Here is a 21823-nt window from a genome sequence, read left to right on the forward strand (position 1 = left end):
TTGTTTTCCTTTTTTTTTTTTTTTCCAGTTACAGCCATTCTAGTAGGTTGACTAGTGATATTGAGTATCTTTTCATAAGCTTATTGATAATAAGTTGGCTTTTTTTTTTTACTTTTTGAGACGGTGTCTCGCTCTGTTGCCCAGGCTGGAGTGCAGTGGTGTGATCTCGGCTCACTGCAACTTCTGCCTCCCAGGTTTAAATGATTCTCCTGTCTCATCCTCCCAAGTAGTTGGCATTACAGGCACCTGCCAGCATGCCTGACTAATTTTTGTGTTTTCGGTAGAGAGAGTGTTTCACCACGTTGACCAGGCTGGTCTCGAATTGCTGACCTCAAGTGATCCACCCACCTTGGCCTCCCAAAGTGCTGGGATTACAGGCCTAAGCCACAGCGCCCAGCCTAAGGTTGCTTTTTTTTTTTTTTTTTAAATGAGGTCTTGCTGTGTTGTCCAGGCTGGGGCACAATGGCTATTCACAGAGACAGTCGTAATGCAGTACAGCCTTGACCTGATAGGCTCAAAGGATCCTTCTGCTTCAGCCTCCAGAGTAGGTGGGAGAACAGGTGCATGCCACCATGCAAAGTTAATGGTAGCAACATATTGATGCTTGTTTCAACAATGGTCAAGGCAGGGTGATGTTAATATTTTTTAAAAGGAAAAATAATTGGATGGCAATGTGTATTTTAAAATCCCTATTATATGCTAAGCATTTTATATAATTTTATTTAACTCTGAAAACACTCTATTATCTGTGTTTTACAGATGAGAATATTAAAGACAAAGGGAGATCAAGTAACTTGCTTTAAAAATCACAGAGTTGACCAGGCAATGTGGCTCATGCCTGTAATCCCAGCACTTTGGGAGGCCGAGGTGGGTGGATCACCTGAGGTCAGGAGTTCGAGACCAGCCTGGTCAACATGGTGAAACCCTGTCTCTGCTAAAAATACAAAAATCAGCTGGGTGTGGTGCTGGGCACCTGTAATCATGGCTACTTGGGAGGCTGAGGCAGGAGAATCAGCTTGAAGCTGGGAGGTGGAGGTTGCAATGAGCGACAGAGCAAGACTCCATCTCAAAAAAAAAAAAAAATCACAGTTTATAAGAGGGAAGTCTGATATTTACTTGCTGCTACATGGTTCTTTCTCCTCTCCGCTACCACTATTATATAAAACTAAGAATTTAATCCACATGTTGATGTCATGTGAAAGTAAGACTTTTTAAGTCATAGAAATTGATGGAGTTTGGGGGAAGATTCCAGAAGTATTCATGTCAGTTTTTCGTTATTTATTATTTACTATTGAGGGTTTCTCAGTTGTAACTCAGTTTTATCTTCTTTCTACCTTAACCCATGTTAAATGCAGGTATATACCATAACATTTAACACAGAAGCTTTATGGTTATCTGTCATGTTGGAATTGGGGTGATGTCAAAGTTTATTTAATGATTCATGTCGAATGAATGAACAATGAAGTAGATCAAAGTTCAGTAATTATCTCCACAAAGCAGTACTACTGTTGGGATTCTGAGTTAGATTGAAAACTTCTTGGTGAGCAAAATGTCTTTCAACAGGAATCTCTTGCTGTGACTATATCCCCTTTCCTTGTCCCCCTCCCACATACATACAGTGATACACATATGCAGACATAGAAAATTGTCCTTGTTGGATTCCCTGGTTGTGAATCACTTATGTGTAGGAGGTTGCTCCTAAAGACTGAAGATGTGATAATGACTACTAGTGGATATTAAGCTACAGTGCAACCACTGCCTTTTGTCAAAATAGAATTAAGCCCTCTATTAATGTGCTTGTAGTACTTTTGCAGTGGATAATCGTTTTAATAGAGTAATATGGAGGCTAAAGAATGGAGTGGGGGCCAGGTGCAGTGGCTCATGCATGTAGTCCCAGCACTTTGGGAAGCTGAGGTGGGTGGATCTCTTGCGCCCAGAAGTTCAAGACCAGCGTGGGCAACATGGTGAAACCCCATCTTTATGAAAAATACAAAAATTAACCAGACATGGTGGCATGCACCTATAGTCCCAGTTACTTGGGAGACTGAAGTGGGAGGATTGCTTGAGCTGGAAGGTGGAGGTTGCAGTGAGCTGAGATCATGCTACTGCACTCCAGCCTGGGCAACAGAGCAAGACCCTGTCTCAAAAAAAGAAGAATGGAGTAGGAGCCAGGTTAGGCTCACTTATCTTTTTTTTTTTTTTTTTTTTTTTTGAGACAGAGTCTAGCTCTGTCGCCCAGGCTGGAGTGCAGTGGCGTGATCTTGGCTCACTGCAGCCTCTGCCTCCTGAGTTCAAGCTATTCTCCTGCCTTAGCCTCCTGAGTAGCTGGGATTATAGGCGAGCGCCACCATGCCTGGATAATTTTTTGTTTTTAGTAGAGACGGAGTCTCACCATGTTGATCAGGCTGGTCTCGAACTCCTGACATTGTGATCTTCCCACCTCAGCCTCCCAAAGTACTGGGATTATAGGCGTGAGGCCCCGCACCTGGCCAGGCTCACTTATTTTTAAATGTGTGACGAAGCTTGGGAAGACTCTCCACTTTTCTCATGTCTCACTCTTTTTTATGTCCAGGTTGTGGCTCCAATTTTTTTTTCCCTGACTACCCTATTAAAAATAGTATCCTCTCCAGGCGTGGTGGCTCACACCTGTAATCCCAGCACTTTGGGAGGCCGAGGCAGGTGGATCACGAGGTCAGGAGATCGAGACCATCCTGGCTAACACGGCGAAACCCCATCTCTACTAAAAATACAAAAAAATTAGCCAGGCATGATGGCGGGCGCCTGTAGTCTCAGCTATTTGGGAGGCTGAGGCAGGAGAATGGCGTGAACCCGGGAGGCAGGGCTTGCAGTGAGCCGAGATCGAGCCGCTGCACTACAGCCTGGGCGACAGAGCAAGACTCCATCTCAAAAAAAAAAAAAAAGTAGTGTCCTCCCCAACTAAATCATTCTCTCTCACATTACTGTTTTTTTCTCCTATGTCATTTACTGTCTATATGTATCATTTTGTTTGCTTGTTTGAATCAAATCACTTCTTAACATTTCCATTGCTGTTATCCTAGTCCAAGTCATTATTCTAGACTTTTTCAGCTACCTGTTAATTGTTCTCCCAGTTTCCATTTTTGTTTCTTATGCCTATTTTCCACAGAACAACAGGGATCTTGAGCAATGTAAATAAATCAGATCGCATGACTGTGTCTGCCTAAAATTCACCCGGGGATTCCTATTATACCTAAAATTCAGTATAGCATCCCCCTTCTTGGGGGTATATTAAATTTAATAATTAAAAAAGTTTTTATTGATAGATGGAGATTTTAAGATTTTTTTGGAGAGAGTTCTGATTTTTGATAGTTGAGCTTAGTGATTTAACTTGTTTCTGATTTTTTTTTCTTTCTTTTCTTAATCGCCAATGTGCTAGTATGTTTCTTTTATTATTATATATTTTTTTCTTTCGAGACGGAATCTCACTCTGTTGCCTAGGCTGGAGTACAGTGGCGCTATCTCGGCTCACTGCAAGCTCTGCCTCCCTGGTTCATGCCATTCTCCTGCCTCAGCCTCCTGAGTAACTGGGACTACAGGCACCTGCCACCACGCCCGGCTAATTTTGTATTTTTAGAAGAGGTGGAGTTTCACCATGTTGGTGAGGCTGCTCTTGAACTCCTGACCTCAGGTGATCCACCTGCCTCGGCCTCTCAAAGTGCTGGGATTACAGGCGTGAGCCATTGCACCAGGCTAGAATGAATCTTATCATCCAATGTCTAACAACTTTATATACTTGAGAAATTGAAGCTCAGAGAGGTGAAGTGCTTTATTCAAGTTGAAATAGCTAATTAATAATAATAGGGTTGGGGCAGAAACTCAGTTTTTCTTTTCTTCTGATTCAAAGTCCTCATTTGTTAGTTTGTGATGCCTATATTTAGCGATTTTTTTTTCTTTTTTTTCTTAAGCTGTGGCTCCCGAAGCATCTAGAACCGGAAGCTATATTCAGCAATTTTTAAGTTGAATTTCTGTTAATACTTTTTACAAATAGCATAGGAGGTGAGGACCCCAGCCCCATGCAGATGGCAGCCTGGGCAGGTTGCACCAGTCCTTCTGTCCTCACGTTGGCAGACAGATACCTACTCTAAAGCCTTTGTAGGGGCCTGAGCACCTTTGTGAACCTGAGCTGGAACTGAAGCTGGAGTTGATCCTGGGCCTTGGTTTGATCCTTGGCCTTGGCCTTTGGTCGGCACAGCCCAAACCTCTTGGCAATGTGGGCACAAGCACGCTTCCTAGGCTTGGGGTGGGCAATGTAGGCAAGTCGTTGGAGCTTGCTGCTGACACCCTTTGGGATCTTGGGCTTAACCTCCTTTACGAGGACCTTCATAGCCTCAGCACATGGACTGATGGCCTTGGCATTGTCGGCCTGGATCTTCTTTAGGCCCTTCTTCTTGTGCTTCTTGGCAAAGCACATGTTCCTCAGGAACTTGGGGTCCACCCGCTTAAGAGATTCGTATCCTTGTGATCGGGGTTTCTTTTCTAAGACAGAGTCTCGCTCTGTTGCCAGACTGGAGTGCAGTGGTGTGATCTTAGCTCACTGCAACCTCTGCCTCCTGGATTCAAGCAATTCTTTTGCTGCAGCCTCCTGAGTAGCTGGGACTACAGATGCACGCTACCATGCCAGCTAATTTTTGTATTTTTAGTAGAGATGGGGTTTCACCACGTTGGCCGTGCTGCTCTCGTTCTCTTGACCTCATGATCCACCTGCCTCAGCCTCCCAAAGTGCTGGGATTACAGGCGTAAGCCACCATGCCCGGCTTGATTGTGGTTTCTTAATACCATTTCTGTGCCATTTGCGGGAATGGTTGTGTGTGGTGTGGTTCTTGGACTTGGCCATGTCTGCACCTTAAGCCGTGGCTCCCGAAGCACCTAGAACTGGAAGCTATGTTCAGCGATTTTTAAGTTGAATTTCTGTTAATACTTTTTCAAATATAAAACTTAGTGGGATAACAAAGCTGATTTCTAAGGAAATATTCTTCAGGGAATTTCAGTTTCTAACTATAGCGTAAAAATCTCTTATTTTAGGATTAGTTTTTGTTGGAAGAATGTCTTAGTTTGTTTTCTGCTGCTATAACAGAATACCACAGATCGATACTTTATAAAGAAAATACATTTATTTGGCTTACAGTTCTGGAAGCTGGGAAGTCCGAGGGCATGGTAGTACTAACATCTGCTTGGCATCTGGTGAGGACGTTCTTGCTGTGTCATAACATAGTGCAGGTGAGCATATGTGATAGAGAGGAAATCTGACTGAACTCATCTTTAGTCAGGAACCCATTCCTATAGTTATGGCATTAATCCCACAATTATGACATTGTGTGAGTGCACTCCCACAATCATGGTCATGAGGACTATTCCCTCCTGGCCTAAACATCTCTTAAAGGTCCCACCTCTTAATATTATGACAATGACAATTACATTTCAACATGAGTTTTGGAGGGGACATTAAAACCATAGTTGTTTTCATAGTTACCACATAATAATTGGCTGAATGTTTAAAGTCAAATAATGTATTTGCTATAAAAGGTTGACTAGTGATGAGGTTTCAATAACAGTTGTTTTGTGGCCAGGCATGGTTGCTCACGTCTGTAATCCCAGCACTCTGGGAGGCTGAGGCAGGCCGATCACTTGAGATCAGGAGTTTGAGACTATCCTGGCAAACATAGTGAAACCCCATCTCTACCAAAAATAAAACATTTAGCTGGTTGTGGTAGCACACACCTGTAATCCCAGCTACTCAGGAAGCTAAGGCATGAGAATCACTTGAACCTGGGAGACGGAGGTTGTAGTGAGCTGAGATTGCACCACTGCACTCCAGCCTGGGTGACAGAGCAAGATTGTCTCAAAAATACAAAACAAAACAGTTCTTTTGTGGGGATTATTTGTAGTTGTTGGACCAGAAGCAATTTTTTTTTATACATTAAAAGAGTTATATAAAATATGAGATGGAGATGTACAGTATAGTAACGTAGCTTATTCAACTTGTTAAATTAAGTCTCCTGTTCTGATTTAGATTGACCCACAATGTTGAATTTAGCTTGGAGAATATAACTTTACTATATCAGCAATATTCCCCAAAGAGCAGGAGTGCCATCTTTAAACATATGGTTAAACAAATAATAGGAGGATCCATACATTTCTATTACACCTGAATTATTAATTAATTTATTTATTTATTGAAACAGGGGTCTCACTCTGTTACCCTGGCTGGAGTGCAGTGGTGCGAACTCCGCTCACTGCAACCTCTGCTTCCTAGGCTGAAGCTTTCCTCCCACCTCAGCCTCCTGACTAGCTGGGACTACAATCATGCACCACCACGCTGGCTAATTTTTCTATTCTTTTTTTTTTTTTTTTTTGGTAGAAGCAGGGTTTCCTTATGTTGCCTAGGCTACTCTCAAACTCCTGGACTCAAGCAATCTGCCCGCCTTGACGTCCCAAAGTTTTCAGAGTACAGGCATGAGCCACCACTCTTGGCCAAGCCTGAACTTTTAGCTAGCTTTCATCATTGAACGAACCTAAACCTTTTATGAAGATCCTCTCCGAGTTAGCTAAACCCTAAAGTTTGAGGACACAGTCTTCTAGAAGACCACTTTCATTTCTGACACCAACTGCAAGTCTTTGGGAGCTGGGGAGGTTCCTAAAGTTTTGATAACTTGCCAAAAAGATGCTAGGAGAACTCACTGCTAAGAGCTACTATGTTCATGGTTACAGTTTATTTCAAGGAAAGGATACAGATTAAAATCAAGGCACGGAGCCCATAGAACCAAGTTCAAGAGGGTTTCAAATGTTGGAGCATCTGGTGTTTGCTCCCCATTAAGTCAGGAGGTGTTACTCTCAGTATCAGTATACGACAGTATGCATGGACTATTGCCATCCGGGGAAGCTCACTTGTGCCTCAGTGTCCAGATTTTCAAATTAGGACTTCATTAAATAGGTATATTTGATTGATAGGTTGCCCACATAGTTGAACTCAGTCTCCAGGTTGGATTCAGACTGATACTGGGTGACCCAAAGTCCCATCCTAAATCACATGGTTGGCCTTTCTGGTTGGCCAACCCTGCCCAGAAAGACACCTCTATTTTGTATGACATAGATTACCTCTCAGGAGCAGAGGGCACCTGTCTTTGGGCAAGGCTAAATTCTTTAATAGGTAGGATGTAAAATTAAAACTTACCTCCATGGTTTCTTTAGGAACAGACTCTGTAGATAATAAATGGATTTGATCCTAACTCCATGTATTAATAAGAACCGACGTAATTTCTTTCAAGTAGTCACTTAAACTACATTATAACCTCATTAGGTGAATCCTCTACTATATTTTTATCCTGCTTGGGCTTCACTGAACTTCTTGGTTTTGTTTGGTTGATGTATTTCTTCACTTGTGGAAAGTTCTGGCCATTTCCTTTTAAAATATTTATTCTATTCCATTCTCTCTCCTCTCCTTCTTGGACTCCAATTACATATTATATTAAACCATTTGAAATTGTCCCACAGAACTTAGACATGCTGTTGTATCCCCTTCCCCTCTTTTTCTCTGTTTCAGTTTGGATATTTTCTATTGATCTGTCCTCAGGTTTGTCAATCCTTCTGCTAAGTCCATCTAATTAATTATTGATTTCGAATATATTTTTCCTTTCCAGTATTTCTTTTCTATAGTTCCTATTACTCTGCTGAAATGTCTCATCACTTCATACATATTGTCTGTCTTTTCTACTAGATCATTTAATATTTTTATCATAATTTTTTTTTTTGAGACAGAGTCTCGCTCTGTCACCCAGTCTAGATGGAGTGCAGTGGTGCGATCTCAGCTCACTGCAACCTCTGCCTCCTGGGTTCAAGTGATTCTACTGCCTCAGCCTCCTGAGTAGCTGGGATTACAGGTGCGCACTACCACGCCTGGCTAATTTTTGTATTTTAATAGAGATGGTGTTTCACCATGTTGGCCAGACTGGTCTCAAACTCCTTACCTGAGATGATCCACTTGCCTTGGCCTCCCAAAGTTCTGGGATTACAGGTGTGAGCCACCACACCCAATCTATCATAATTATTTTAAAAGTTATTATTATTTTTTTAGATGGAGTCTTGCTCTGTTGCCCAAGCTGGAGGGAAGTGGCATGATCTTTGGTCACCGCAACCTCTGCCTCCCAGGTTCAAGCGATTCTCCTGCCTCAGCCTCCTGAGTAGCTGGGATTACAGGCACGCGTCACTATGCCCAGCTAATTTTTGTATTTTTAGTAGAGACGGGGTTTCACCATGTTGGCCAGGCTGGTCTTGAACTCCTGACCTCAAACGATCCACCTGCCTTGGCCTCCCAAAGTGCTGGATTACAGGCATGAGCCACAGCGCCTATCCTAAAGTTACTATTTAATAATAATACCAACATTTGGGGCATCTTTGAGTTTGCTTATTTTGACTATTTCCTTTACTTTTATTTACCATTGGTCACATTTTCTTGCTTCTTTGTATATCGCATAATCTTTTATTTTATACCAGACAAACAACTTTTTTTTTTTTTTTTTTTTTTTTTTTTTGAGACAGAACCTCACTCTGTGACCCAGGCTGGAGTGTAGTGACTCAATTTCGGCTCACTTTTTAGTTTTTCATACTTCTCCAAAACTGTCTTCTTTTAAAATCACTAATATTAGGGAGGGGAAATATGACTGCTAATGAGTGCAGGATTTCTTTATGGGGTGATGAAAAGTATTCTGAAACTTGGTAGTAGGTGATGGTCACATACCTCTGAATATACTAAAAATATACTAAAAACAACTGAATATGCTAAAAACAACCGCAATCTCTGCCTCCCGAGTTCAAGCAATTCTCCAGCCTCAGTCTTCTGAGTTTCTGGGAGTACAGGCCTGTGCTACCACGCCCAGCTAATTTTTGTATTTTTGTATTTTTAGTACAGATGGGGTTTCACCATCTTGGCCATGCTGGTCTTGAACTCCTGACCTCAGGTAATCCACCTACCTAGGCCTCCCATAGTGCTAGGATTACAGGTGTGAGCCGCCGTACCTGGCCTGTATACCAGACAACTTCTATAAAACAAAGGAGAACCTGAAGTTTACTTATTTTTTACTTAATATTTACCTCCAAAATGCCATTTATTCTGTCTGGCCACTAAATTAAGTCTAATTTATAAGATGAGTAAGATGAGTCTGTGCTTTGTTGCAGCTGTAGTTTGATTCAGTTTACCACTGGGTCTAAATACTTTGGGGCAGAATTATGACTTTCTCCTTAGCAGGATTTGGGATCTAAGCACTGATATGATTTCAGAGATCTGTTTTGCCAGCTGAGCTGCCAGCTTTTTAGGTCGCTGGGAGGTTCTCTTTGTTCTTTAATTGTGCCTCTTGCCTTTTTGTGTCTCAGGAGATCTCTGCCTTGTTGCTCTTACCCTTGCCTCAGGAGGGCAGCTGTTTTACATTCTGTGAAGGCTTGGAATGCCTTGGAGGGCTTTTTCTCAGTTCTTGCCTCCACAGCCTTTGGTAGCCGAAAGCTTAGATTACCTCAGATGGATTTCTGTCTGCTCACTTGCCAGCATCCTTTGGAAGATGACTGCCTTGTACTTCAGGGAGGCCTATATACTTCAAATGGGATCTCTTTCAGTTCTTCTGACCTGTCTTCAGCTTTCAATGTACTACCTGTGTATTTAGTGAAGATCTGTAGGAGAGTTGGTAGATGGGTACAGATGGGTTCCGTGTCTGGGGCTCCTTGTAATTCTTATTCCAGCACATTAGACTACTTAGCTTTACCTCCACCATGCCTTGGAATTTTAATCTGTCATGCTAGCCTACATTTGGCATTAAAAATTTCTTAAAAGTCTGGTTTGTTTCTTTTTATCTCTGTCTATAGTACATTTTCTCCTGCTGCTGCTGCACCAGGGAAGAGAGTAGTATTGGGCCTCTCTCTCCTATTAAAGGGCAATCACTTTCTGAAATTTAATTCATTAGGTGTTTGTGTGTTCTCTGTTCTGTGACATTTCTTTTTCTTTTTTTTCTGAGACAGGGTCTCACTCTGTCACCCAGGCTGGAGTGTAGTGGTGCATGATCTCGGCTCACTGCAATCTCCGCCTCCTGGGCTCAAGTGATTCTCCTGCCTCAGACTCCTGAGTAGCTGAGATTATAGGCATGCAACACCATGCTCGGCTAATTTTTGTATTTTTAGTAGAGATGGGGTTTCACTATGTTGGCCAGGCTGGTCTCGAACTTCTGATCTCAAGTGATCCATCCACCTTGGCCTCCCAAAGTGCTGGGATTATAGGCGTGAGCCACCATGCCCGGCCCAAAATCCCTGTATTTATCATCTTTATTTTGAGGTAGTAAAACATGCAAATGATGAAAAATTTAAAACTACTGAAATTTAGCAAAAAGTAAATCTACTTCCTACCATTGGCTCCCAGCTGTCCCTCATTTTTAGTTATTGACTTAGTAGTTTCTTTCTTTTATCACCGTAGTCCCCTAAGGCGTCTCTTCCTTTCCAAGTAAAACCTTTCTATCTGTGTTTCTGATAGTATCCTATTCAACTATATCCAGTTTGTGAGCGAGTATGTATCTTCTGTCTCTGTGCCTCGCAGTCTTTTTCCCTGAATCCTTCCCTTCAGTCTGTGGCCTTCCCCATTTTAAACAGCCATTCTGATACCACCTCCTCCTATCTACCTCTCTCTCCTAGTTCCCTCTGAAAGAATAATATACTCTTGTTACTTATAATTCCTTACTTTTAGTTTTTCATACTTCTCCAAAACTGTCTTCTTTTAAAATCACTAATATTAGGGGAAATGTGAAACCCTGCCAATTAGAAACTCTGCTAATGGGTACAGAGTTTCTTTATGGGGTGATGAATGTGTTCTGAAACCTGGTGGTAGTGATGATAACACACCTCTGAATATACTAAAAACAACTGAATAGTATACTTTAAAAGTATAAATTTTATATTAAGGGTTATATCTCAATAAAGCTATTATTGTAAACATCACTGAGTTCTTAGACCTAGTGTTTTTTCCCAGTCCTTATTCTATGTCATCTTTCTGTAGTTTCTGACAATATTAACCATTTCCTCCTTAGGATACTCTGTTCCTTGTATTTATTTGATACCAGTCTTCATGTGCTAATGGTGCTCATGATTTTTTTCTTGTTTCTTTTTTATCTTCCCTCTACACATTCTCCCAGGGCAATCTTCAACTACTTCCATGACTTCAGGTCTTCAGCTGTACACGTAGATAACGCCTAAAGATTTATCTCTAGCCAAATTGCTCTGTTGAGCCCAAAGCCAGTATTTCTTTTTTCTTTTTCTTTTTCTTTTTTTTTTTTTGAGACAGGATCTGCTCTATCACCCATGCTGGCGTGCAGTAGCACTAGGGAGCCTTGATCTGGCTCAAGCAATCTTCCCACCTCAGCCTCCTGAGTAGCTGGAACTACAGGCCCGCACCACCACACCCAGCTAATTTTTGTATTTTTTATAGAGATGGGGTTTCAGTATGTTGTCCAGGCTGATCTTGAACTCCTGGGCTTCAACTCCTGACCACTCGCCTTGGCCTCCCAAAGTGCTGGGATTATAGGCATCAGCCACCGTGCCCGGCCAAGGCCGGTGTTTCTATCTCCAAGCAGACATGAACTATATTTCTCACAAGCACTTCAAAATAGGAATGTGTTTTGGTCTGACTAAAAAGGGCCTTGTGGCTCTGAAGAACAATTCTGAGATATACATATGGATTTTCTTCTCTTAGAGGAAGAAATTGATGGCATATTATTTGGCACATTTAAGATGGCTTCTAAATACTTTAAAAATGAATGCAACAAGAGTGGGTTAAAAATCTATTGTATCTCTTTATTGTATCTCTTAGGTTAAAATACTCATTTTGAATGTGATATTTTTGTTCCATATTAGATTTAATTTCACCTATTTGTTTAACAAATACTTGAATGAAAGCTTTGTTATTCCAGGACTAGAGTGCTGGGAATATAGCAGTAAACCAGACAAATAAATCCCAGCTTCATGAAATTTATAGCCTAGAGGGGGAAATGCAGACAATAAACAAAATAAATAAGTAAATATATAGTATACTAGATGGTAGTAAATGCTGAGGAGAAAATTAAGGTAAGGTGATAGGCAGTGGAGTTGGAGAAAATTGCAGTTTTAACTCGGTTATCAGGGAGGACTTTACACAAGTGTCACCTTCTCAATGAAGACTTGAAGAAAGCAAGGGATTAAGCCATTCAGCGATTCAGGGGAAGAACAGCCTAGTCAAAGGTAACAGAAGAGCAAAGGCCGTGAGTTGGGAGCATAAGGTGTTTGAGGAACAAGGGGGCCAGTGTGACGGAAGCAGTGCAGAGTTACAGGAGAGAGATAATGAGAGGCCAAATATTAGTGTGCCTGGTGGGCCATTGTAAAGATTGTACCTTTTCTCTGAATGAGTTAGGAGCTGTTGAAAATTCTGTGCAGAGGAGTGACAGGTTTTAGGTTTTTCAAGATCACTCCAGCTACTGTGTTGAGGATAGTCTGAAAGTGAGGAATGGAGGGGTTATAAATATAGCAGGGAAACAGTTTGGGGAAGGCTATTTCAATGATCCAGGAAAGAACAAGAGGCGATGATTAATTGGTCTAGGATGGTATTGAGAACATAATGAAGGAATGTTTACGTTCAGAAATATTTTGAAGATAGAGCCTGTAAGTTTCTGTTAAGTATCTGATATAGTGACCACTAAACATTGTTTGTTGCCTTCCTGATAAGCTATAATTGAATTAGAATTTTCTAATATAATAGAAATAAGCAAATTTACTAGATATGCATAAAATGATGAAAGCGTATAATCGTTTCTCTCACTGATTGTAATATCTTACTACAGTAGTTTTTCCACCTTATCTTTGGGTAGGATATGTTCCAAGATCACCAGTGGATGCCTAAAACTTCGGATAGTACCAAACCCTATATGTACAGTCATATGTTGCTTAATGACAAGGATGTGTTCTAAGAAATGCATCAGTAGGCAATTTTGTCATTGTGTGAATATCATAGCAAGTACTTAAACAAATCTTGATGGTGTAATCTATACACCTAGGGTATGTAGTATAGCCTTTTGCTCTTAGGCTACAAACCTTGTGGCATATTGCTGTACGTATATTAAATGCTGTACATACTATAGCATGTTACTAAATACTGTAGGCAGTTGTAACAGTTGGTAAGTATTTGCATATCTAAACATAGAAAAGGCACAGTAAAAATATGGTATAAAAGATTTTAAAATGCACCTGTGTAGGGCACTTAACTATGAGTGAAGCTTGCAGGACTGGCAATTGCTCTGGGTGAGTCAATGAGTGAATAGTGAGTGAATGCAAAGGCCTAGGACATTATACTACTGTAGATTTTATAAACACTGTACATATACTATCCTATATTTGCAAAAATATATTTTCTTTTTAATTAAAAAAAAAATCTTTTTTAGACAGTCTCACTCTGTTGACCAGGCTAGTGCAATGGTGTGATCACAGCCTGAAATTATTGCAGCCTGGAATTCCTAGGCTCAAATGATCCTCCTACCTCAGCCTCCTGAGTAGCTAGGAATGTAGGTGTGTGCTACCACACTCGGCTAATTATTTTTTAAACTTTTTGTAGTTGAGGAAGGTGTTCTTGCTACATTGCCTAGGCTGGTCTCAAACTCCTGGGCTTTAAGGATCCTCTCCTCTTGGCCACCCAAACTGCTGGGATTATAAGCATGAACCACCATCCCCAGCCATTTTTCTTTCTTTAGTAATAAATTAACCTTAGCTTACTGTAACCTTTTTACTTTATACACTTTTTATTTTATTTTTTTTAACTTTTGACCCTTTTGTAATATAAGAACATAGTACAGCTATACAAAAATACTTTATATCCTTATTCTACAAGTGGCTATTTTCTATTTTTTAAATTTTTTATTATTTTTTACTTTGTAAACTTTTTTGTTAAAAACTAAGATACAAACACACGTGGTAGCCTAGGCCTACACAAGGTCAGGATAATCAATGTAGCTGTTTTCCATCTCTACATCTTGTTTCACTGGAAGTCCTCAGGGGCAATAACATGCACGGAGCTGTCATCTCCTAGGATAACAATGCCATCTTCTGAAATACCTCCAAAAGGACCTACTTGAGGCTGTTTTACAGTTAACTTTTTTTTTTTCTTTTTTTTTAAGTAGAAGGAGTGTACTATAAAGTAACAATGAAAAATATAGGAAACATTACTAGGAGTTTTTCATCTCTGTTATAACATTATAATTTTTTTTTTTTTTTTTTTTAGAGACAGGATCCTACTCTGTGCTCAGGCAAGAGGTACAGTGGCATGATCATAACTCACTATAACTTCAAACTCCTGGTCTCAAGTGAGTCTCCTACTTCAGCCTCCCAAAGAGCTGAAATTGAGTGGCTAGAACTGCAGGCATGTGCCACCATGCCTGGCTAATTTTTTTTTTCTTTTTAGGAGGATTCTCACTATGTTACTCAGGCTGGTCTCAAACTCCTGGGTTTAAGTATTCCCCATCCTCGACCTTCCAAAGGGAGGGTCCTGAGACTATAGGTGTGAGCCACCACACCTGGCCCATTATAATCCTGAGGGCCCACTGTCATATATATGGTCTGCTGTTGACTGGAGTGTCATGTGGTACATGACTATACTGTTTTTTCCTGTATGTACATACTTACGATAAAGTGGGTTTTTTTTGTTTTTTTGAGACAGAGTCTCTTTCTGTTGCACAGGCTGGAGTGCAGTGGCATGATCACTGCAACCTCTGTCTCCCAGGTTCAAAGGATTCTCCTGCCTCAGCCTCCCAAGAAGCTGGGATCACAGACGTGTGCCACCACACCACGCCTAGCTCATTTTTGTATTTTTAGTAGAGATGGGGTTTCACCATGTTGGCCAGGCTGGTCTCAAACTGCTGACCTCAGGTGATCCACCCACCTTGGCCTCCCAAAGTTCTGGGATTACAGGTGTGAGCCACCGTGCCTGACCAATAAAGTTTAATTTAAGTTAGGCACAGTAAGAGAATAACCATAAGTAATAATAGAATAATTGTAACAGTATACTTTCATAAAAGTTATTTAAGACTTATGAATTGTTGATATCTGGAATTTTCTATTTAATATTTTTGGACCACTTTTGACTGTGGGTGACTGAAACCTTGGAAAGGAAAACTATGGATAAGGGGGAACTTCTGCATTCATTTTTTAATGTTTTACTTGTATTTTAAAATACATTGAGGCCAAGCTTGGTGACTCATGTCAGTAATCCCAGCACTTTGGGAGGCCAAGGCAGGAGGATTGCTTGAACTTAGGAGTTTGAGACCAGCCTAAGCAACATGCATGGCAAAACCTCATCTCTACAAAAATTACAAAACTTAGCCGGGCATAGTGGTGCATGCCTGTAGTTCCAGCTACTCTGGAGACTGAGGTGGGAGGATTACCTGAGCCTGGGAGGTCAAGGCTGCAGTGAACTGGGATCATGCCACTTCACTTTAGCCTGGTGACAGAGTGAGAACCTGTCTCAAAAATAAATAATAAATAAATAAAAATGCGGTGAATATTTTACATAAATTGATCATGTTATGTGAGTGCTCATTAATTCACAGATGATGAACATTTGAGAAACTCTATTTTATAAAGTTTGTTATAGTCTTATCCTTTCCCCATATCTCTTAATGAGTAAGGGCAGTCTCCTTAATTTAGCCTCTAGATTGGCAGATCAAAGGGAGACAGTATAGCTTTTATTTGTATTTTTTAATGTTATCACTAAAAAAAATAAACTTTCCAAGTTGAACTTTTTTTTTTTTTTTTTTTTTTTTTTTTTTGAGGCAGGGTCTTGTTCTGTCATCCAGGCTGAAGTACAGTGAATGATCTTGACTCACTGCAGCCTCACCTTTCTGGGCTCAAGTGATCCTCCTACCTCTCAGCCTCCAGAGCAGCTGGGACTACAGGCGTGCACCACTATGCCCAGCTAATTTTAAAATTTTTTGTAAGATAGGGTTTTGCCATGTTGCCTAGGCTGGTCTCAAACTCCTGGGCTCCTCTTGTCTCAGCCTCCCAATGTGTTTTGTGAGTCACTGCACCCAGCCAAGAGTAGATTATTCTTTATGGTTAAGTAATGCACAGAAAAGTGCATAAATCATATATGATTACTTAACAAATAATTACAAACACTTGTGTAACCAGTCACTAGGTTAGGAAGCAGAATATTGCTAGTACCCGAAGTCCCCACTATATTTTTTTCTGATTATAACTTTCTCTATGAGTAACTACTATTCTAACTTTTTTTTTTTTTTTTTTTTTTTGAGACAGTTTCACTCTTATTGCCCAGCCTGGAGTACAATGGCATGGTCTTGGCTAACCGCAACCTCTATTTCCCAGGTTAAAGTGATTCTCCTTCTCAGCCTCCCAAGTAGCCAGGATTACAAACATCCGCCACCACACCTGGCTAGTTTTTTGTATTTTTAGTAGAGATGGGGTTTCTCCATGTTGGTCAGGCTAGTCTCGAACTCCTGACCTCAGGTGATCCGCCTGCCTTGGCCTCCCAGGGTGCTGGGATACAGGCGTGCGCCACCACCTGTGATAATCATTTCCTTCACAGTTTTGCCATAATGTAAGCATTCTTAAATAAAATAGTTTTTCATGTTTTTGAACTTTGTATGAATCAAATCGTGTGTGTGTGTGTGTGTATATATATACACCAAATGCTGGGATTACAGGTGTGAGCCACCGCACCTAGCCTTTTTTTTGCTAGTAGTTGTTTTTAATGTATTAGAAAAATTAGCTCTTTGTGATATGAATAGCAGAAATTTTTTCTTGGTTTATTGCTTTTCATTGACATTTTTATGGTTCTGTTGTTTTTATGTATTTATTTCTGACAGAGAGTCTGGCTCTGTGGCCCAGGGTGGAATACAGTGGCACGATCATAGCTCACTGCAGCCTCGACCCCCTGGGCTCAGGCAGTCTTCCCATCTCAGCCTCCAGAGTAACACGTGCCACCACGCCCTGCTGATTTATATATATATTTTTTTTTCTGTAGAGATATGGATTCACCATGTTGTCCAGGCTTGGTTCAGTTATTTTTATTTTTGGTTTTCATTGCCTATAGCAGTGCCTAATGCATAGTATACACCCAATAAATATTTACTGAGGAAATGAATACATTCACTGGTGCTTTTTTGCCAAACAAAAGTTATTTTAAAAGATGTTTGTGTGCTTGAATCTTTTCACATGTGGCTTCTAGATTTTGAGTCATATTAGGAGGCCTTTATGCTGAGGTTACAAAGGAATTCTATGTTGTCTTTTGTTTTCACGATTCAACTTCTTTACACTTATTTAGAGCCAGGACAGTGGCTCACACTGTAATCCCAGTGATTTGAGAGGCTGAGGTGAAAAGATCACTTAGGACTAGGAGTTCGAGATCAGCCTGGGCAATATAGCCAGACCCTGTCTCTATAAAAAATGAAAACATTAGCTGGGCCTGGTTATACTGGTAATCTCAGCTGCTCGGGAGGCTGAGGCAGGAGGATCCCTTGAACCTCTAGGAGTTTGAGATTACAGTGAGTTATGGTGATGTCACTGCCCTCCAGCTTCAGTGATAGAGTGAGACCTTGTCTCTATTTTTAAACATTTAATCTTTTTGTAACTTATCCTTTGTGGTTGATTGTGAACACGTTTCTCTCTAAATTGTTAACAGTTTTCTAAATCTAGAATATTAAGGTAATTACGAAGTATATACTTTAAAAATTAAAAAATTATAAAGGATAAGACCTCATTTAAAGGCTGTAGGTTGGCCAGGTACAATGGTGTACACCAGTAATCCCAGCGCTTTGGGAGGCCTAGGTGAGAGGATTGCTTTGAGCCAGGAGTTTGAGACCAGCCTGGACAACATGGTGAGACCCTGTCTCTACGAAAAATTTAAAAATTAGTTGGATGTAGTGGTACATGCCTGTAGTCCCAGCTACTCGAGAGGTTAAGGCAAAAGGATTGCTTGAGCCCGGGAGTTCTAGGTTACAGTGAGCTATGATCGAGCCGCTGCCCTTCAGCCTGCGCAACAGAGCTAGACTCTGTCTTCAAAATAAATAAATAGGCCAGGTGCAGTGGCTCACACCTGTAATCCCAACATTTTGGGAGTCTGAGACAGGCGGATCACCTGAGGTCAGGAGTTTGAGACCAGCCTGACCAACATGGTGAAACCCCATCTCTACTAAAAATACAAAAATCAACCAGGTGTGATGGCTAGCGCCTGTAATCCCAGCTACTCTGGAGGCTGGGAAGCGGAGGTTGCAGTGAACTGAGATTGTGCCACTGCACTCCAGCCTGGGCAACAGAACAATACTCTGTCTCAAAAAAAGTAAATAATAAATAAATAAAGACAGTAAGTTATCTGTGGGACTTAAAAAAAAAAAAAAAAGAAAATTTTGTTCTCCCCCAGAATAACAGGAATTTGAGATATTTTTTGGCATGTGGAAAGAGATGACTGTTGAGAAGATACATTTTTCCTTACCACCCAGAAAGCAAACATACTTGTTCATCATGTTTTTTTGTTCCTGTTTCTCTCTTCATAAACTCTAACCTTGCACTGTTCACTAGATACCTTTGGCTGCTGAGCACTTGAAATGTAACTAGTCCAAATTGAGATGTGCAAATGCATAATATACACCAGATTTCAAGGATTCATGTTTTTTAAAACCATGAAATATTTCATTCATATTTTATATTACCTGTTAAAATGACAATATTTTTCATACATTAGATTAAATATCTTTTTTTTTTTTAATTAATGTAGCTGTAGAAACTTTCATATGTGGCATTCATTTTTTTCTTTTCTTTTTCTTTTTTTTTTTTTTTTGAGATGGAGTCTCACTCTGTTGCCCAGGCTGGAGTGCAGTGGCGTGATCTTGACTCACTGCAACATGCACCTCCAGGGTTCAAGCAGTTCTCCTGCCTCAGCCTTGGGAGTAGCTGGGATTACAGACACCCACCACTATGCCTAGCTAATTTTTGTATTTTCAGTAGAGACAAGGTTTCACCATATTGGCCATGCTGGTCTCAAACTCCTGTCCTCAGGTGATCCATCTGCCTTGGCCTCCCAAAGTGCTGGGAATACAGGCGTGAGCCATCGCTCTCGGCCTCTTTCTGTTTCTTTTGGACAGTGTTACTCTAACCTAATCACATCGAATACCTGGACATTCTTTTATTTTTGTCTTTGTGACAAATTTTTATAGTTCCTAACACCAGAATACTTGCTTTCTTTCATCAGATGACATTTTTTCCTTCCATGAATCAGTAGAGATAGGAGAATATTATCTTGTCATGTACTGGGGTTTTTCCTTTTAACAGAAATGGAACAACTTTTACTTTTAGTTTTCTATTACCATCTCCCTCCTAGTTTTTAAGATAATCTGCTCCCCCACCCCACCTGTTTATTCTAAACTCAACCATGTTATTTTTTAAAGTGTGAATTATTAAAAAATGAGTCATTTTAGCCTTTTTTTTCCTGTTTCAGAATTTGAGCTTCTCTTTGATAAAAGGAATGGTGTCTTATGTTCTCTAGTCATTGATGCATTCATTCAACTGCATTAGAAGTTTGAGAGTAGAAGATGAAAAAAAGTTCTTGCCCTCAGTGAAATTACAAATTTGCTAGTCATCTGGTGATGATAAATTAACTGATAAATTGGTACATGTTATTTTTATTTTTATTTTTGAGACAGAGTCTCGCTCTGTCACCTAGGTTGGAGTGCAGTGGCGCGATATTGGCTCACTGCAAGCTCCGCCTCCCGGGTTCACACCATCCTCCTGCCTCAGCCTCCCAAGTAGCTGGGACTACAGGCGCCCCGCCACCACGCCTGGCTAATTGTTTGTATTTTTAATAGAGATGGGGTTTCACCGTGTTAGCCAGGATGGTCTCAATCTCCTGACCTTGTGATCCACCAGTCTCGGCCTCCCAAAGTGCTGGGATTACAGGCGTGAGCCACCACGCCCGGCTGGTACGTGTTATAATTAAATAACAGTATTAATTACCTCATGATATAATTAAAAGAAACAAATTTATTAAAATAACGCTATGATTGAAGATGAAAGTTGATATTTATAGTGGATGAATTATAGTAATTTAGATACTCAGATAACTTTAAAGTACATTGTGGAGAATTAGTTCTGCCTGAATTTGAGTCCTGATTTCATCACTTGCTAGCTGCTGTGAGACTGAGCAGATTACATAACTTGTATGCTTAAATTTCTTCATTTGTATACTAAGGATACTAATAGCTACTTTATAAAATTTGTGAGGATTAAATTAGTTAATGCATTGCTTAAAGCAATGTTTGGCATATAGTATCTATATATCTCTCTGCATAGATAGAGATATGCAGATATTTGCTACGGTTTTATCAAATACTTTCCATGGTTACTGCAGTCGTAATTATTTTATTTTGGTTTGGTTTTTGTTTTATTTTTTAGAGACAGAGTCTCATTCTGTCCCCTGGACTGGAGTGCAGTGACACAGTCATAGCTCACTGTAACCTTGAACACCTGGGCTCAAGTGTTCCTCCCACCTCAGTCTCCTGACTAGCTGAGACTACAGGCATATTCCAACACATCCAAGTAACTTTTATTTGTAGAGATAGGGGTCTTGCTATGTTGCCCAGGCTGGTCTCGAACTCTTGACCTTAAGTGATGCTCCTGCTTTGGCCTGTCAAAGCCTCAAAGTGCTGGGATCATAGGCCTGAGCTGCCATACTCAGCCCATAATCTCTTTTTTTTTTTTTTTTTTAATTTTTAAAATTTATTTATTTATTTGTAGAGAGGGGTCTGACTATGTTGCCCAGGCTGGTCTGGTACCCATGGGCTCAAGCAGTCCTCCTACCTCAGCCTCCCAAAGTTTACGAGTCAGCTCGCCCAGCCCATGATTTTATTTTTAATGGTGGTATAATATTCAGTTCTGGCTGGGCTCGGTGGCTCACGCCTGTAATCTCAGCACTTTGGGAGGCTGAGGCAGGTGAATCACCTGAGGTCAGGGCTTTGAGACTAGCCTGGCCAACATGGTGAAATCCCATCTCTACTAAAAAAAAAAAAAAAATATATATATATATATATATATATATATATATATATATAAATTAGCTGGCATGGTGGTGGGCACCTGTAATCCTAGCTACTCAGGAGGCTGAGGCAGGAGAATCCTTTGAATCTGGGAGGTGGAAGTTGCAGTGAACCGAGATCACGCCACCACACTCCAGCCTGGGCGACAGAGCAAGACTCTGTCTCAAAAAAAAAAAAAAAAAAAATCAGTTCCATGGAAGTACCATAATTTATTTTACTTTAAGCTTTATATTCATTTGGGAGGACAAATATCTGTATTGTTCAACTCAAATAATTCTTTTTTCGTTTTCTTAGTTGTCTTGAAATTTTAAGATCAGGAAAACATTTAGATGGGTAGCAGCACCGACTTGCTTTTTTCTGTTTTCTGGGGTTTAAATTTAAATTGTAAATGACTGTCTAACACAGAAGAAGCCAAGAACTTTTAAATTAATTCTTCTGTTTTGGGATATGCAAATGGTGTCCAAACGTTTAACTCAATAGTTTAATTACCCACTTTTGAAGAATTTTAAAGTAGCTACAGCCTTGTGATCTTCAGTGGGTTACTTTATGTTGAGAAAATTTTGGCAGATGATTTGCAGGCCTCATTCAAATACTAGTTATATTGTCTTTCTCAGCTTGAATTAAGGGGACATTAGCATTGAAGTTTTCATTTTGAATTAGGATGTAGGAAATTATTTCCTGCTAAATGTTTGTCA

At 40.4% G+C, this 21823-nt stretch overlaps 1 protein-coding gene across 5 annotated transcripts in view; it reads left to right on the top strand.

Moving 5' to 3' along the window:
• The window catches only part of PIK3C2A (phosphatidylinositol-4-phosphate 3-kinase catalytic subunit type 2 alpha), a 116820-nt gene that overhangs the window by 9187 nt on the left and 85810 nt on the right, over positions 1 to 21823 (top strand). The window contains exon 1 of one of the 5 annotated variants that reach the window (XM_073017992.1): positions 19994 to 20015. The exons of the other annotated variants lie outside the window; for them this stretch is intronic. The gene's annotated coding sequence lies outside the window, so the exon portion shown is untranslated. Of the gene's footprint in view, positions 1 to 19993; positions 20016 to 21823 lie in introns of those variants that run through there. 5 annotated transcript variants of the gene reach the window in all.

Source organism: Chlorocebus sabaeus, chromosome 1 (genome assembly GCF_047675955.1).
Source record: "Chlorocebus sabaeus isolate Y175 chromosome 1, mChlSab1.0.hap1, whole genome shotgun sequence".
Classification (NCBI taxonomy): domain Eukaryota; kingdom Metazoa; phylum Chordata; class Mammalia; order Primates; family Cercopithecidae; genus Chlorocebus; species Chlorocebus sabaeus.